Source organism: Mauremys reevesii, linkage group 9 (assembly GCF_016161935.1).
Source record: "Mauremys reevesii isolate NIE-2019 linkage group 9, ASM1616193v1, whole genome shotgun sequence".
In the NCBI taxonomy this organism is placed as follows: domain Eukaryota; kingdom Metazoa; phylum Chordata; order Testudines; family Geoemydidae; genus Mauremys; species Mauremys reevesii.
The window spans coordinates 80950337-80970042 of record NC_052631.1 but is presented as its reverse complement, the minus strand read 5'-3'; positions in this window follow the sequence as shown (position 1 = coordinate 80970042).

Sequence of the window (19706 nt, the reverse complement as noted above, 5' to 3'; positions counted from 1 at the left end):
GTAATTCAAGAAATCAAATCTTTTTACAAAGATTAAGTATGTGACACTAAAACCTTGTATTCATCTAGATGAACGGTGTGGAAAATAGTGATTTATATGGACTTTTGTGTGCCTGCTCTCTTAATGAGTAAACTCTCTGACAAGCAGATGTATGTAAACAGAGTACAAATCAGTTTGCACAAGGGATGTAAACAATTTACTCTTTCATTTTAATTTGTTATATACAAGTGGTAGCGTAAACCTGATGTTAATATTAGTTTACACAATTTTACTGGCTGGATTTGCATTGTTGTGTAAATGGCATGTGCCTTTTAACTAGGGGGTTGAAACATTAACACATCCAAGTTGTGTGGTGTTAAAAACCAGAGAATGACATTGGTCTGGACACTAGTTTACTGAAACATTTTCATCTCAGTGCTGGGTTCTTTTAAAAATATGAAAAATCCTCATCTTTTTACACTGGGAAGATTTTGATGCAGTTAATTATGTCAGTTTGCACATCCAGCACAACTGTTTCACCAGACTTCTGTAAAACTGCCGGCAATGATTCCTACATGGTATCCACCTCACTGGGATAAGTTTGAGCTGTGGTGAAAGAGCACAAAGTTTATTACCACACCACGTTGCATTCAAGTCATTGGGACCCAGGAAGTACAGTAACTCCTCACTTAACATCGTAGTTATGTTCCTGAAAAATGTGACTTTAAGCAAAATGATGTTACATGAATCCAATTTCCCCATAAGAATTAATGTAAACGAGGGGGTTAGGTTCCAGGGAAACTTTTTTCACCAGACAAAAGACTATATGGGTACACAGTGATGATGATTGTGAAGCTTGGATGAGGTGGAGGAGTCAGAGGGGAGGATATTTCCCTTACTGCTAAATGATGAACTAGCAATTGGCTGAGCCCTCAAGGGCTAACTCTCTCACTCTACAAGGCAGCAGGAATGGAGGGTGTAAGAGAGAGAGAGATGCGCATTTCCCTTTTAAGTACACTGCCTTGTTAATTAGATCAGCTTGCTGAGACCACAGCTGCAGCAAGCTCCCTCCATCCTGAGCCCTGGTGTGTGTCCCCTGCTCTATGGAAGATGGAGTAAGCAGGGTGCAGGGGGGAGGGAGACACCCTGACATTAGCCCCCCTCTTCCTTCCCTCCCCCCCGCACAGCAAGCAGGAGCCTTGGGGAGCAGCGCCAAGGCAGAGGGCAGGAGCAGCACATGGCAGTGGGGGGAGGGACAGCTGAACTGCCGGCAGCTGCTGCACAGGGAACCTAGGGGAGCAGGGAGCTGATAAGGGGGCTGCCGATCCACTCTGGTTCCAAGCCCCCACCAGCTAGCTGCAACGAGCTGCTCTTCCTGCAAGCCGTAGACAAGGCAGGAGGCTGCCAAACAACGTTAGAAGGGAGCATTGTACAACTTTAAACAAGCATGTTCCCTAATTGATCAGCAACGTAACAATGAAACAATGTTAACCGGGATGACTTTAAGTGAGGAGTTACTGTAAATTAAAGTTTGTAGGGGCCAGCCCTTAGCTTGAAACTGCAGGTCCAAAAAGTTCCAACTGCCTCAATTTATTTTTAGTACTTCCTTTTTAGACATAATGCCCCTTGTTTAAGGACAAGTTAACTAAACTGGAGACACACTTGTTTGCTAACAATATGAAGCTCAGTGAAAAGTCAAAAAATCCAAACACTGAAATGTTCTGCAAATGCCATGTGAAAAAAAAATCACACCCAAGAAAGGAGATACTTAGGTGAAAACAAACAAACAAATAAAAGCCATAAAACAAAGCTTCATCTGCACTGGCTAAAGGACATTCCAATCCCACTGATGTGCTTACTATACATGTTCACATAATATATGGAATAAGCAGAGCAGGGCAACAGCGCTGGCACAGTGCTCATCATTATGGTACATATTTTCTTAGCTACAGACTTAGTTTTGATCTCTTAGATATTACAGAAATACATTATAGCAGGGATCGGCAACCTTTGGCACACGGCTCGCCAGGGTAAGCTCCCTGGCAGGCCGGGCCGGTTTGTTTACCTGCAGCATCCGCAGGTTCGGCTGATCGCAGCTCCCACTGGCCGTGGTTCGCCGCTCCAGGCCAATGGGGGCTGCGGGAAGTGGGGTGGGCTTAGGGATGTGCTAGCCACCCTTACTGCAGCTCCCATTGGCCTGGGGGCTTACCCTGGTGGGCTACATGCCAAAAGTTGCTGATCTTTGCATTACAGGAAGGAATATATTTCACATCATATCTCTGGCTAACGCACACATGTAATGTACACATACTCTTAGCAAGTAACATGTCATTAAGTGGCAGTTTGTTCAAGGGCTAAATACCATTTATTTTTACATTCATTTTCTAACTTCACATCTCTGACGCAAGGAACCCCCTAATGCCTATCAGCAAAGGTTTCACAGTTCTATCAGCAACTCCTGTGAAGCCTGAAAAACTCACTAAACCTAACTCATTGCTGTCATAGTATTTATCTTTAAAGAATGTTGTGTGAAGTATCAAATAAAAGTCAGTAACACACCGGTTATTAATGTTGTGAAATGTACCTATTAACTGTAACCCCTCTTTCCTCCCTGGGTGACTCGGGAGCAGGCAACACTCACCTGCATGCCTGGGTGCCTGATGTTGTTGACATTAAAGTAGACCCTGAGTATCCCAGTGGTGATGCTGGATAGGTGGGGATCCTCTATCCATCCCTCTGCTGCAGTCCCTTTACTCCTAAAAGAAGTTAAAATTGGCAGTGCCTCCACCTGGCTGGGCCCTGTACCCATTCAATGGCCTTGGGAACCTCCAATAATAAACCTATTCTAATAAATTAATTATAAAATTAATATTCTGTAGCCTGGGTGTAACTCAAAAATACCAAATATAAATAATATACATCCAATATACTTAAATTAGAGTTAACAGACCTTTACTTAACAATTTAAAGAAACGACTAATTTAAATACACGGGGCAGTTCAATAAAATCAGTGAACAAACATAGGATACAGTATAAATGAAACTTATCGAACTGGCATTTACCCCACCACCAGAACCAGCTCTAGGCACCAGCAAAACAAGCACGTGCTTGGGGCGGCACATTTCCAGGGGTGGCATTCTGGCTGACGTCTTCAAAAATTTCAACATCAAGCCCCAGCTCTCCTCGGACAACAAAGTGCCCAGCAACTGCCTGGATGTGGCGGGCAGCGGCCCTTAGGGCTTCTGAGACAAAGTCTGCCTGACCCCGGCGTCCACCAAGAGCGACTTCATGTTCCTAAAGCCCGAGTCCCCCGAGGAACAACGAGAAAGCTGCCAAGAACTTACCAGGGCCGGGAAGGAAGCCCCAAGCGGCCAATAACACCATCAGTGCCACCCGCCAGGTAACCCTGCACTGCAGTACAGCCGGTGGGGCTCAGGGAGACGCACCGGGAGAGAGTGCCATGAAATACCCCTTCAAGGGTTAGCCTGGCTTTCCCCCTTCTTCTCTCCCTCCCCTGCCCCCTTGGAAACAAATCTGAGCCGGGAGAAATCCTTTCATTCAGGCACAACTTTTTGAAGATAATGACCCGACCCTTTGATCAAGTGGCAGTTTCGGAATTAGCACCCATCAGACAGCAGGCAATTCTCCAGCGCGCTCCTTACCCATTTCAGTTAATGATTTGGGGAACATCAGGCTCATTTTCAATTTTCAAACTAGCACAACCCCGTAGCCTTCCTTCAAGAGACCCAGACATGACACTGGGGCAGCAAAGCACGCAGTGATTTAAGCCTCTTGAAATGTCCCTCTCTATTCTGTATTTCCCCTCCACACATATTACAGGCGGCGCGAATTACTCATGTGCTCTAGTGGCCCAAGGGGCTTTTCAGCTCCTTAGTCTCAATAAGAAATCCAGGCAGATACACCCGGCTCAAGCAGATTCAGATGCAGTCGTTACCCAGTGCTGCATCACTACCGCACCCAGTCAAACAAAACAAAACAAAACAAAAACAACAACATTGCAAAGTGCAAACGTGTAAAAGCCACACAAAAAGGGGGGGAGGGCAAAATTTTTTTTGCTTGGGGCAGCAAAAAACCTAGAGTCGGCCCTGCCCACCACCATTTACCCCAGCCCGGAGCGTACACTCCTCTGGATTTCAGAGTCCCAGATGTTTGCGTGGGCGTGCTTGGAGATCTGCAACTGGAGGCAGCACTCTGTTGGTTCCTGTATCAGTCCAAAGCTGCACAACCCCTCTGATGATTGGAGCTGGCCCCACCAAAGGTCAGCAGCTCTGGGTCCTGGTTCGATGGGAAGATCACTCTGCCTCTCCTCAGACTCAGTCTCTCTGCTGTGCCCCTTCCCTTGCAAGTACTTTCCCAAACAAGAGCGGGGGTTACTCCCAGTTCCTTCACTGCAGGCCAACCACAGTCAGCTCTAGACACAGCAACAGTCTGTGCCCTGACTCCAAGGAAGCCACCAACAGCCTCTGAGACTCCCTGCCGATCAAAGCCCCAGCTGGCTCTCTGCAGCAGCTCCTGGCTTCCTAGCAGCAGCCTATGGTATGGCCAGAGCTCCACAGCAGCAATCTCACTCCTCTTCCCAAAATGGAGTTCACCCCTGCTCTCCCTGCACCGACTGGAAGAGGAAGTCTCTCACTCTTTCCCCCAGGCATCATGGGAGTTGTAGTTGCTAAGCCTAGATTGCCGCACACAGGCTTTTCCCTTGGAACACTCCCAATAAAGTTCAGAGGCCCCTCTAGTGAAGGGTGCTTACATTCTCCCCCCACCAGAAAAATCCTTAATGACCCCATTAAGGAACCAGAACAAAGAAGAAAAACAGATTCATTTACAATATAATACATACATTCTTAATTCCTACGGCTAGGTAGAGTAACATTCAATGCAGGGTAAAGTATAGGCCCACTAGAATAGGCACAATTTAGGCACCTAGCCTGAGGTGAGCACCACTATGAAAAACACCTGAGCTCATCCTTAGAGGATACATATTCTCGTTTGGACTCCACATGTTTTTAAATCTTTTAGCACATCCACCCCACTATGTACTGTGGGGATGGACACCTCACGGCTCACTCTAACCACACCATACATTAAATGCTGAGAGGGCCTGACTTCTCGCTGGGACCTCCTTAAGGGCTGTACCATCCCTTCTTTCTCCTCTACAGGAGGTGTTAATAAAGTTCCATCAGATTCGGCATCCAACACAGAATTATCCATTGCAGAAGGAGTAACATCCGTAGCAACCTTGTTCCCTACACTTGAAGACCCAGGGGGATTGTTGCATACATCTTCGCCCTCCCTAAGGACTTCTCCCACAGAAAAGAATGGAAGAGCTTCAGGGTTTAAAAGGGGTGTTCTAGCTGTGCTTTCAGGTTGATCTGGCTCAAGTGACAGTACAACAGACCCAGGAGACATATCTGAGGGTTCATGATACATAGATATATAGTCAGGGTAAACCTCCTCAGAATCAGTCTCTGATGGGGGGTCAATTATGTCCATCATGGTAGTAGGGACTGGCACAGGATTAGCACCATCTATGGAGTTGGGGGAGGAACTCTCGGACGTCAGAGCTCTCCTCTGGTTAGATGATCTGGGTAGAGGGATAGGCTCGATATCTGATGGACCATCCATTCTGATGTGTTGCCCCAGTGGAAGTAAGTGGTTTCAATGTAAAGTCTTGAATGGGCTGCCATTCGTTTCAGGCTTTAGTGGATGTACAGGTAACCTGGGCATTTGATTCTCCACAATGTAGGGCTGCGAATTCCAATGGTTTGCAAGTTTATGTTTTCCAGGGAGCCCAAGATTTTTTATAAGAACATGATCACCAGGTTGCAGATCACAGTATCGCACCTTCTGGTCATAATGGCCTTTATTGCCCCGGTTCATCTTATCAGATGCTGCCTGAGCAAGTTGATAAACAGCTCACAAGTCTTTTTTAAAATTAGCCACATACTGGAGATAAGACTGGTGGGAAGACCCATCCATTGAGACCCCAAAACTGAGGTCTGCCGGTAATCATGCTTTACGTAAAAACATTAGGAAATACAGAGAATACCCAGTGGCCTCATTTTGGGTACAGTTGTAAGCATGCACAAGATGGCTAACGTGCTGGCTCCATCTAGATTTCAATTTGGTATTCAAGGTTCCCAACATATTAAGCAGGGTTCTATTAAATTGTGGGTCTCCCTGTGGATGATAAGATGTTGTTTTAGATCTTTTTTATACCTAGCATAGTCAGAAGTTCCTGAATTAATCGACTCTCAAAGTCCTGTCCTTGATTGGAGTGCCTCCGCTTGGGCAGCCCATAATGCACAAAGTACTTCTCCCAAAGAGTTTTAGCAACAGTAGAAGCTTTTTGATCTTTAGTGGGAAAGGCCTGTGTATACCTTGTGAAATGATCAGTTATGACTAGCACATTACAAGTATTTCTGCTATCGGGTTCAATTGTGAGAAAATCCATACAGACCAAATCCATAGGGCCTTCACTGTGAAGATGAAACAGTGGAGCAGCTCTCATGGGTAGAATCTTGCGCTGTATACACCGGGAACAGATCATACAATACTCAGACATAGGCTAGGGGTTTGTTACAGGAGTGGGTGGGTGAGATTCTGTGGCCTGCACTGTGAAGGAGGTCAGACTAGATGATCATAATGGTCCCTTCTGACCTCAAAGTCTATGAGTCTATGAGTAATTCTGCTCAACATCAGTCTTCATCCATGGCCAGTGAAATCAGTCTCATGCAAGCCCATAGGTCTTATCAAACCCAAGATCCCATGGGCATCATGTAAAGACTGCAGGACAGCTTTATGAAACTGTTGATGTAAAATCAGTTGTTTTTTGTGTGTTGCCCGGGATGGTTAGTGATTCTATACAAAAGTCCATTCTCCAGGAAAAGTCAATCCCATTCTTTCATTAGGAAAGGAATATCAAGGTGCCTGCTCTTATCCACAGCAGCAGAATTCCCTTGATCATCTGCCAGCCAAACCTCTCCAACACAGGCATTGTCCTGTCCTGTGGCCTGAAGCTCAGAATAGCCCTTTAGAAAAGTGTGTCTATAATTATATAGATTAAATTTCAGGCAATGTACAGGTCTATTATTCTTCATCACCAAATTATTACTGGCTTTTCACCCCTGATCTCCAACTCTGCAGTCTATAGTTAATTCTGTGGCCTTGGAACTACTTTTTGTGGCCAAGTCAGCTAGGAAGATAGGCACTAGAAAGGCAAGGGCCGATCTGCTACAGAACTGATCTAACTGTTATGTTTAGAAAACGTGTCTTAGCCAAGGCTGTAAAAATCACAGATTCAGCAAACCGAAGCAAACTTACAGGCTCTGGCTGCTGGCTGCTTGCTAAAGCTCAGGTCATAGCCTATGAGGGACACTCAGCGGAAGAGTCCAAATATAGTGACTGTCCCAAAATCTTAGCCAAAATCATCCTTTATTGTTCAAAAACATTAAAATTAAGTCAATAATGCCCAAAGGAAGCCACATGGGACAGCACATAATAAAGCCGCATTCACTGTAGCTCCCCATTGATGAAGACTCTGACAAAGAAAATAATGAACCACCAGCTGCAAGTCATTTAGCCAGATCTAATCAGCTCCATTTTATTTGACTCTAGCATGCTTGAAGTCCACCTATAACAATTTCTGTTCTTCTCTGAGTTATAGCCTTCCTGGCAAAGGGATCTTTCAGACATCTCAAGGGCTGGAAGTGACTCACATGCCACAGTGACTTGCATAGACTTATTAAAAGAATATGCCTAACTACCTTTTCTTATATGGCAAGTACGACACAGCACTCTAATTAGGATATTTTTGTCGGTTATTTGTATGGCTGAGATAGACTAAACATCAGCCCCCAAACTGCATGAACCCCTGCAAAGTTTTTAGAAAGTTATTTTTCCTATTTTCTGTCCTTCACTTTCACCCACTACTCTGTCTGGTCCCATCCAGGAGTGGATGGGCCAAAATACCATGAGAATTCCTTCTGAGTATTCCAGGCCCCACTGGAAGTAGGATGTATGTGTAAACTTGGCAGAAAGCCTGTTCTTGTGAAACTTCCAGACCGATTTTGCAGACTCGTGGTTTGTATTGTTTAGATTGGCTATGAGTAAGTAGCCAGCCTTCTGAATACTCCGTTTGAAACTTTTGGTCATCATATCCATCCACCACAAGCTACTTTCAGTGAGTCCCAGAGTATGCCATCTCCCACTTGGTTTGGAATAGACATGCCATGTCTGACTGCCCTCTATGTACACCTTTTCCATTCTCATCTATTGCTGGAACACCTTTTACAACACAATCTGCTAAACCTCAAAATGCACATCTTCCAAAAAAGGCCTATAAAGCCCATTCTTCCCTGCAATAAAGTTGTATGCTATCTTTGGACTGCAGGGCGTTGTCTGTAAAGCACCTCACAGAGTGTTGGCTCTCTAGAAATAAGTAATAATTTACTTGGAAACAGCACTTGGGTAATAACATGGTCAGAGTTCCCACTCAGTGAGAGTGCCGGGGACACATTCTAAATCCACTAAATGGAGCGATTTACGGGGTGTATTTCCACTGACTTCAGGTCTGAATTTGGTCCTGTTGGGATCCGGGAAGTGCTAAAGGATCTGCCACAGCCTAAGGAGAGGATCCACAAGATCCGGTATCTCAATTAATTATGGGGGACAACTAAAGATATAACAGGGACAGGAGTGAGGTCACAGAGCTAAATGAAGGGAACCTCGTGGGGATACCAAGCAGAGAACCCCAGAAAGCGCCCACTGCTCCTCGAAGGTGTCAAGGGAGCCAGCGGACACCACCCAGAGGAATTCTGCTCAGATGCGTGCGCAGACAGAGGATCTGAAATAGGTCCCACAGTCACAGGAAACCCTGTCAGCCAACCTCCTCTCTCTGGTCTTGTAAATGGCCATTTTGACCAGTGCTAGGAGGAGGTAGACAAGGAGGTCCCGTGACTTTGTGGGGTCATGGATAGGGAATGTGTAGCTAAGGAGGTGAGGGGGAAAGCGCAGCCAAAAACGCAAGAGGATATCTAAGAGGAGCCAAAACAGGGGCTGCAACCTGGCGCACTCCAGATACATGTGCGCCAGGGTCTCCCTCATGCTGCAAAAAGGCAGGTATCTGGGATGGGGGTGAACCACACTGAGAACACGTCTGTGCTCATGGCTCCATGAAGGAGTCGCCAGCTGACATCCCCGGTAGGCCTTGGGACCAGGGTGGAGTATAGGCTGGCCCACCGGAGTTCCTCACCCTCCAGAGATGGTAGGAGGTCCCGCCACTTCGTGTCAGGGTGGGACACGAGGATGGGGATGTGAATCTGGTGCAAGGCATATGTTTTTCAAGTTTTAGGGCATTTTTCAGGATACAACTAATAATAGGCTCAATTGGTGATGTTTGGGTCAGGATCTGAATCTGACCTTTCAGGGAGTTCAGAGTTGGGATTCCACATTTCTTTTCAAAAAAGAGAATCCGGTTTACTAAGAGGTCATGAGAGAGGGACAGTGTCAGCCTCTGTTAGAGAAACAAAAACCCTGCTCCCGAGAAGTTATGTTACTGATCTGCAGCAACGAAAGTCACTCTGCAGTTTTCATCCACTCTTAGGCAAACCAAACCCATTGTGCACAATCCAGTCACCCTACAATATCAGACTAGTGTGCCTATATGATAGAAGCCAAACAAGATTTCAATTAGACAACAAACGTCAGGTTCAGGCTTCTGAGGGATTGTTCTGAACAGCGAGAAGAAGGGTTATAATTAGTTATGAAAACAGCCTCGAGACAGCAGGGCAGGCTCCTTGGTCTGCTCCCTTTGCACCACTCAGGCAGCATGAAGGGAATGGAGACCTAAGGTAAACCCCTAGTATGGGGAGTCCCCATGAGGCATAAAGCCAGCATAGCCAGCTCCTCTACCACCCTCCCCCCAGCTCTGGCATGTCAGAGGTGCAAAGGATGGGGGAATGGCCAGACTGATGTGTTTTAGCCAGGGCCGGCTCCAAGGGTTTTGCCGCCCCAAGCAGCCAAAAAAAAAGCCAGGATCGCGATCGCGATCTGTGGCAATTCAGCAGGAGGTCCTTCGCTCGGAGCGGGAGTGAGGGACCCTCCGCCGAATCTCTGAAAGTGTTGCCCCACTCCCGAGTTGCCGCCCCAAGCACCTGCTTGATAAGCTGGTGTCTGGAGCCGGCCCTGGTTTTAGCAACTCCCAGCAGGCACATGGACCCTCGGGCTCGGACTGGTCTAACCTGAAACCAATGCTGGGTAAAAAATAATAACCAGAGAGCCATAACCAGCTTCCAAATGCCTCCCCCACTCAGACTAAATTTGGTGCAGGAGAGAAACTGGCCAAGAGTCTTAATGCTAACCAAAGTGGCAACTGGTATTCTAGATACAGAGCTAACAATGCATGTGCTGTAGTAGAGCCTCTGCAGTTGACAGAGTTTTAATAGTACAGGATAGTGGGAAATGTGCTGTCAAATCAACATAATCTCTAGTAACTCTGGCAGGAGCCCTGTATAAAAGTAGCTTTTCAAGACTGCACTGTAACGGAGCCTTGCGCTGCTCGTGCCACAAATCAGCTGGAGAGCACGTAGAGTGCAAGCACCAGTGCCCTTTTATTCACCATCTAGCTACAGTCCCACCACCGTCTAGCTACAGTCTGTTCAACCCAGCACCCTTGGGGGGACGGCTTCCTCAGCCGCAGGCTCATCCCTTTCCTCTTTTCCCCTTCCCTTGGCTTCTTTCCTGACAGCTTTATATAGCCCCTTTGCCAAAAAAGCCCGCAGGAGTTTCTCCTCAAGCCCTTAGGCGGGTCACACCCAGGCAGCGCCAATTAATTCCCCTTAATTGGAGCTAGGCTAACAGGGGCCTGGCTCAGGCTCTCCTGGCCAGCACCCTGTTACATGCACCTTCTGTTTTTGAAAACCTAGAAACAGTGATGTTAGGGAAGTCCAGTGATGAGTAGATAGCAGTGCACTGTAATAAGTAACTTAGATGAAATAACTTAGACAGTAACAAGTAATGTCTCCTGTAAGGACCTTTCTAATTTGTTTGTAATATGCACCATCTAATAGAGCTGTTCTACAGTGTCTGTAAAGCCATGTAAGAAGCCTGAAAATAGCATTGCTTCCTTCATTGGGTTTTTTTTCCTCTTCTGGCATTTGCCAAAAACTTATTTTTTTCCTTCATTCGCAACCTGATCCAGAGCCCATTGAAGTCAATGAAAAGACTCATTCACTTCAGTGGGCTTTGGGTCAGGTCCTTGGCACAGAAGACAACACATTTCTTCTATGACTGTGACAAGCAGTATTGTGAATAGCAGAACGGACATCCTCACATTCTCCTGGTTGGGGTTAGGAGTAACTACCATTGAGTATGATAGGTGTTAGTCACATCCTGAGGCATGAGAACTGGGCCTATTCTGCAGCAGCGGCACACAAACCACTGTAGGACACAACCTAATGGTTGTATATTGAAAGGCAGAGGGTGTTTGTGAGAGAGAGAAAGAAAAAGGGACAGTTTATCCATACTCACTGATTTTTTCCAACTTCTGGTAGAAAAGAGGCTAAGGACTCATTTGTGAGGAGCTCTGAACCACCTTTTTCAGAAGAGAGGGATTAAAATATTTAAAATACATAAAACATTTCTAATCAGATTGTTAAATTTGGTCAAAATCTTTCAGCCTAACACTTTAGAGAGACAAGGTGGGTGAGCTAATATTGTTACTTCTGTTGACATTGGTCCAGTAAACAATATTACCTCACCCACCTTGTCTCTCTAATATCCTGGGACCAACAGCTGCAACAACACTACCTAAACAACAGCCCAACAGTGCTGCAACATTTTCCATTGCCACACTGCAGAAATACTCAGACACCACTTGCCTGTTTTAGAAGTGTCATATGTAAGCTCCTTTAGGCTGTGATCCATGTATTATTAACCCCTGAGTATTATCATCCCTTGGAGCTAGAACGCCTGACCCCTGGGGTTTGCTCTGCTTCTGCAGCTAGAGACCACTGCTCGTTAACTACTGGAGTTTGCTCTGTCTCTGCTTTAAGAGATCAGGGCTAATTGCCTACTGGCTTTGCCCTGCCTCTGCACCAAGAGACCAGGCCTGATTGACTCCTGGGTTTGCTCTGGCCCTGCAACTAGAGCCTAGAACTAACTGACTGTGGGGTTTGCTTTGTCTCTGCCTCCAGAGGCCAGCGCCAATGGACTACTGTGTTTGCTCTGCCCCTGGATGAAGGGCCTGGAGCTACTTGGGACCTGTGTGGGCTCTGAGCCCTGCCACAAGGGCCCAGAGACCATTGACTAAGCTATGTGCAGCCTCTGTTTGAAGGGCCTGAGGGCTATAGACGGTTGGCTGGTTAGCCCGTTAGACCGGTCGGGACGCTAACGCCCAACACTAATTCCCCGATAGTAGACGGAGGCCCCAACAATGTAGTGAGGTGGTGTGACCTCCCTCCAACCCAGAGGGAGAGGGACAACCCCCACACCACTACAGTGCCATACACATCTTCTGTCAACATGAAGATGTTTCCCCAACGCAAATGATGTTAGGATGGAGAGATCAGTCACTTTCCTGTAGTTAAGATGGTTTAACCACAATACAAATTCTTTTACACTTAGTATATCCCATGATGTCATGAGAGAAGATTTTCCAACAAATCTGAAGTTAGAACATGAACTTTGAGATATTGGTTTGGATATTTTAAAGTGATTTGTTGTTTTTACAAGCCTTCTCAATTTGTCTTGATATATTTCACTAATGCCTTTAGCTAAAACTCCAGAATGGTCACATTCTTCATAAAGAATAGTGTCTTTCTCTGGGTTTTTTAGAGAGACAAGGTGGTGAGGTAATATCTTTTATTGGACTAACTCCAGGGATTTCATTGGTTTATGCAGTAATACAAAAACAAAAAACAAAAAAACAACCCAAACCAATGTTCAAACATTCAGAACTTCTGGTTCATCCACATTCATCAACTTCTTCCCAACAACTAGGGTCAGGTCCTCATGCAAGCATCCATCATCTTTGTTTGTCTAAGGCGGCACTAGGTCCACTTGCTTCCCTTCTTCTTTGATTCAATCCCTCTGTCACTTCCTCAGCTTTCCTTGGGTCTCTTTCCTACCACTCTATCTTTACCATCTCCCCTTCATTCATCCACTGGACGTGTCCAACCCAGCAAAATCATGCTTCCTGGATTTTATCAGCCACAACATAGGCTTTGATTTCAATCCTACTATTTTCATTTCAAAATCTGTCTCTTTGTATAACTTCTCTTATAGTTGCAGTTGTATGTGTTTCACGAAAAGCAGAAAGTCAGAAAAGCAGTCATCATGAGTATAGTCCTGAGAGGAAGCAGAAAAACAGAGTTTTTTTGGGGCACAGAACTCACTGCAAAGGCAGACTTTCTAAAGAAGGAAACTGGCGCCTGTTTCTTCCATGCTCAGGGAAACAGGACTTTGAGTACATTCTCTGTAAATAAACAGGATTGCACCAGTGAAATCCCAATCGATTTCTCTTCCTAACAGAAGCAACTTGGCAAGGCCCTGAATATTGGATCACCGCATGGGCCAAAGTGTGGGGAGACAATATTTTAGGTGTAAAGCAGTCAGGGATTGGACTAATGCAGGGAAGGAGGTACTCAAGAGGAGCGTCTCTCACTTAGGCCTGGTCTACACTGGGGGAGTGTCGATGTAAGATACGCAACTTCAGCTACGGGAATATCGTAGCTGAAGTCGAAGTATCTTATTCCGACTTACCTCCTGTCCTCACGGCATGGGATCGAGGTTCATGGCTCCCCTGTTGACTCCACTACCGCCGCTTGCTCTGGTGGAGTTCCGGAGTCGACGGGGAGCACGTTCGGGGATTGATATATCGCGTCTAGATGAGACGCGACATATCGATCCCCGATAAATCGATCGCTACCCGCCAATAGGGTGGGTAGTCTGGATGTACCCTTAGTGGTCCACAGAATCAAATATTTTAGAACCATCAGCATAACTGGTGTGGATCCTTAGAAAACCCACAAAGGATAGGAGAGGGGGGAAAAGATCACTCCAAATTTGTCTCCCCAAGAAGAACATCAAAATCTTCTCTCCCTATATCCTTCATCTCAAGAAATTATTATACTGCAATTCTCTACCAAAGAAATTTAGCAGCAGGCAATCTCACATAATCAGTTGCTGCTGTGAAATAGGAATATCATGGAAGAGGAGAAGAGATCTTTACCTCTGTCAGACAGAGCAGCTGTTGAATCAAGGAGGAAACGGAATGTTTATTGAAAGATTATGCTAGGTCTACTACTTCTATATGGCAAAGGAAAAAAACTTTCACAAACCAAATAAACTCAATTGAAGATGAATGAATGCAGACCGCAAAAGAGAGGATACTGAGCAGGGTGAGCTTTTGACACACAGGATCATCTTATGATTGAGGCAAGAGGTTGGAGTCAGTTCTATTCTTGGCTTTGCCAAAGATGTGATGTATAACCTTGGGACAAGTCTCTTTAGCCCAGAGCCTCAAAAATGTACATTCAATGGGAGTTAGGCAACTGAATGCCTTTGAGGACCTGGGGCTTTGCCCCTGTGTGCCTCAGTTTCCTCCCCTGCATAATGGGAATAACATTTACTGGCCTTACATAGATGTTGTGAGGCTCAGTACTTTAATGTCTTTAAAATGCTTTGAGATCCTTAGCTAGAAGATGGTAGAGGTGAACAAAGTATTACTGTATATTGAGAGACCTCTGCAAACGTGGCATGAAATCCACTGTGGCCAACAACTGCACCAGGGGACAAGTTCTACCCAAATTCTGGTTCCTCACTGCAGCTAACGCCATGATATTTGTTTCAGGGACACTGTACTCTCCATGTCTGTTGTGTCCCATCTAGAACGTAAGCTTTCTGGGGAAGGGACCATTTTCTTTTTGTAGATTTGTATGTAGATTTGCCTAGCGCAACGAGGCTAGAACCTTTAGATGCTATTGCAGCACAAATAAGGGATCATATGAGAGACTGCTTCTGTGCCTAGAGCTGGAAGAACTAGACCAAGCTTATATGGGTGGAAATCCAATGTGACTACTCCCCTGTTGGTATAATGCTGCAGGAAAGTGTCGGAATGGCAGCGCTACAGGCCGAAGCTCTCTTTCACCCACACATCAGGTACAACACAAGAAGCAGCAGAGCTAGCTTCCCCAGGGAACAGGTGTGGCAGGAGAGTCGGTATGTACAACCTGTCCAGACTCTGGACACTGGGTTGAGATGTTCAACAAGCAGTGTAAGGGAGAGGGTTAATGTGTACTGCGGACCACAAGGGCCTGGAGGATTTCCCTCTTATCCCCTCCCCACTCCACCCAACTCAAAGACCACAGCACAAAACACTCGGCCGGTCATTTCTGGATACTTGTTGCCAACCTGATTCAAAACACATTTATCAGCTTATTTTTCGAATGAACTATGATAAATGGGTTTGCAAATGTAAACCGGTCTCATCTGTATAACAGACTGCATGAAACAGATTTGATATACTAATCGTCTGATTCCTTTTGAAGGAGAGGCATCAGGTAGTAATAGATGCAAGTGCATTTGAATTACAATACCACAGTTTTATTAAATAGAGCCACAACCGGGTGCATAACGTTCCCACTAATCCTCCTAGACATTGACTTAAATGAGCATTAACACAAAATAAATTATATAACTGTGGAAGGACAATTTTCTTTTAAGTCTATAAGCAGATCTGTAGTAGCAGGAGGACTTTTGTGTTTATTTTAACCGATGCAAGTCCTTCAGGCGGTAATCTTTGCACTGGTTGGTACAAAGTGCAGAACAAAAGGTGGATGATCTCTTTTCTGCTAATATTTGGTTGCCTAATTTTGTTCTTTCTTAGGGTGACCCTAGGGAAATGCTCTGTGTGAAACTGAACTTTCCTTTGACTTAGGAGGGGAAGTCCAGCTCCTCTTGGCTTATTGTTCCCTGCAGGAGGTTACTGAGTGGGGATGGGTCTCACTGGCTCAGCCGTAATATAAATGGTTTCATTGACACCACCTTCCCCTCTCCCCCGACCTGCCTAGAGACAGATCTCTCCGGTGTTACCAATAATGCAAAATGCACTAGCACAAAGGTCTTAGGAAGCTGGAGGTCTAAACCTGATCCAGATCTCTACCCTACCAACCTGGTCCACCTCTGTGCAGAAGAGCTAAATGCTGTTCACTAATAAACACTATTAGTAGTAACAAAGTGGTAGCCTAACTTACCTTCCACCTGCCTCATCACTTGAGATCTGTTCCCAGAGCATTTAATTAACCATACAAGGCCTGGCTAGTAGTGGAGACTAAAGATACAAGAAGGAATCCTGTCTCCATTTTGTCATCCCTCTCCAAGTGCATTCATCAGCTGCACTGCTTTGTGAATGCGCGTGAATACAGCAATGATATTGTCTCTCCATCTGGTTATGAAGTGAAAACCTCTTTGAACGTACTAGACTCAGGGCAGCATCTGTGACTCATCTCCTCCATCCTGTGACTCCAGTCTGGATTCTGCTGAACCTGTCCTGACCAAGGCCACTGATGTTAAATCAAAGGGGCCCTTCTCCATTCTTATTCTTCTTGATCTGTCTCACACCTTTAAACATAGCCGATCATGCGCTCCTCTCTTCTCTTCCTTCAGACAACTGTGACCCTTTTGTTCTCATCCCTTGCAGATGGCTCTTTTAGTGACTCAATTAACAACAAAAGTTTGGAAGGGATATTTAATCTCCTGCTTCAGGGTTTGAACCAATCTCTAACTGCTAGAGATTAGGATAAAATCGGGTGAGGTGCAGGGTGGAGGAAGGAGGGGAAGGAACAGATTATTCCACATCTGCCTACTGGAGGATTCTTACACCTTCCCCTGAAGCATCTGGTACTGACCACGCTGGAGAGAGGAATTAGGTTTGATGGACCTCGGGTCTGACCCAGTCTGGCAATTCCTGAGATATGGATGGGACTCAGCTACGTCATTCTGATCTTGGGTTACAGTTTCAAGGTTACAAAGGCCCTGTGTAACGTTTGCAGACTAAGTTGCTCTCACTGCACAGGGAGGAAGGCATGGGCAGAGCAGCAGCAGGGTATGGGCAATGCAATGGAGAGCTTTAAGCCATCTTTATATGCCTTCTCCTGATTTATGCTTACTCTATGCAGCATGGCCATTACCAAAGATACAGTCCTGGGACACCCCATTGTGCTGACATTGAAGCAGGCTTACCTAGGAGCTAAGGCTTGTCTAGCTCATTCTCCAGTGAGCCTTTGGCCCCTGTGAGAAACAGACAGAGTAGAGGGTCTGGCACAAGCTGTTCAGGTTGTATTTTGCAGTGGTGGAGTGATGTGAACACCATGTTCCTGGTAATGTAGGAATAGTTTTTTTGTAGGCTTAGTCCTAGCAGGTCAAATTCAACTCTGGAGTGAGCAGGTACAACCATTCTGAAGTGACTGATTCATACCCTTTCCCCCGAGGGGTGAGTTTAGCCCAATGAATCTAAGGGTTAGAGCAGGAAATAGGAGTCAGGATTCACAAGTTCTGGTCTCAGCACTCCCACTGCCTCATAGTGATGTCAGACAAGTCATTAACTCTGCACCTGTTTCCCCACTGGTAAAACAAGGATTAAACTCATCTATCTCACAGGGGCTGTCTGCAGCTTAATTTGTTCTGAAGGCTTTAGATGAAAGGAGCCACATAAATACAGGATCATTTTTTTCAGAGTAATATATTGATGAAGATGCTGGGTTCTTGCTTGTATGAGCTCTGGCTTTTCATCTGTATTCCTTCTGAATGGTTTATTTGTTTTCATGGTGATGACAAAGCCACTGAATGTCTCAGGCCCCTGGATGACTCAGGAGTGTACAGTAAATGCCTATCACATTGTGTCCAACTTCACATGTGGGGCTTGTGCACTGTACTGACTCTCCTGGCTTGTTAGGACAGCACTGAACTACAAATCAAGACCGACCATTGCACTTGTTTGTACAGGGTGTCCAAGCCAACAAGGCAAGAAGGAGCTATTCCAGGAACTGTTATTCACTTATGCACAAAGAATCCAGAGCCCCAGGGGAGGAAAACTGCCATGATTCAACATAAAGTGATTCTGAAAACACACCCTTAAGGCATTCAAAACCAACTCATTATTCCTATAGGTCCCTACTCATGTCAAAGCTCTCTGGAGAAAGTCCTACTTGGTGTTCTTCAAAGCTGAGTTAATTCAGGGCCAGACTGAGAGCCATGGGAAATACAGTGCTTTGTTATGCACAGAACAGGGGCACTACAGGCTTCCCACCTACTACACCCATCCCTCCTCTCTATGCACCAGCGAAGTCTTGACCTCTAACTAGTTGTGAAAGTAGGTTTCACAATATGAACCCCCTGCCCACTGTGCTGCATAAGCATTCATCTCCAGGATGACTGTGGGCTAAGACAGAAGGGAACATTTATCATGTAGGAGAGCGGATTCTGGAACAGCATCTACTCTGTCTGGTCATTTCACTGCAGTCTTCAGGGCTTGTTTCACTGAGAAAGTCAAAATTTCTATCTCTGTTATTCATTCTGTCTCCTTTTTTATCTCTTAGCAGTGTTGGCGATGCCATGCTAATGGGCTGATCGTTCCCTTTTACATAGTGTGGTCAGTTGCACATGTTTCTGTTTTAAAGCAAGCTCTGGAGTTCTCCTCGATACTCTCTAGAAGGGTCTTGGACGGCTGATCATAACATTTTCACCGCAGTTCTCAGGGGAGCTGAGTTTTATTGTCATTCTTTGCAGCATTCATGTAAAGCTATTTGCATCTTGGTGCCACAGAGACTCTTAGAAGATTGTTTTATTATCTTGTTCTATCCTCAAGACTCTGATTTTCCATTTCTCTCCTCTTGTTAGAGAAGACTCATTCCTTGTTGACTGAAAATGACCTTATGTTCCCCTTATCTTTCATTGGCAAAGAATGCCAATCAAATGTAAGATTATTTTTAATCTTCTATAGAAATTTTTACAGCACCTCCCAAAGACACTTTAAAAATCCACCTGCCACTGAAATCTTCACGATCCAAACACAAACAGCAAGGGCAAGAGAGGTCACCCAAGGAGGAAATGGCACATTGAATGAGTTAGAAAATAGAGATAAAAAAGGCAGCTGAAGACAGAGAGACACCTCAGCAAGATGGAATAGCAGGGAGCATAGATTAGTATGGGGAGAGAGTGGGGGGCAGGAGTGGGAGGGGAGAAATGAATCTGCCACAATGGGAATAGCCTTGCTCCAGCAGGAGGAAGATAGAGGTTACAGCTCCTGAGGCTGAAGAAAATGAATACACAGCAAAAGATAATCATGTGAAAATAAAACTGCACATCCTCTGCTAAGAGTGTCCTACAGCTCAACAGCCTGGGAATCATCTGATAGCAATAGAAGCTGCTTGGGAACCTGCAATCACTTTAGCTTTGTTTACACTGCAACAGTATTTGCCCTTTGCTGAGAGCAAGTAGAAAAACAGATGCAGGTGAACAAATGCTGAACATGATTTAGCTGTGAGTGTAGGCATGGATCAACCATTTGCAGCACCAGCTATTTATATCACAGTAGAGGCAAGATGCCCTAATGGAGAGGGGGGGCCCAGTGGCGCTAGGCACCGTACAAATGCACAGAAGGACAATCCTTGCCCCAATCCTTGCTTACAGGATATGCAAACAAGAC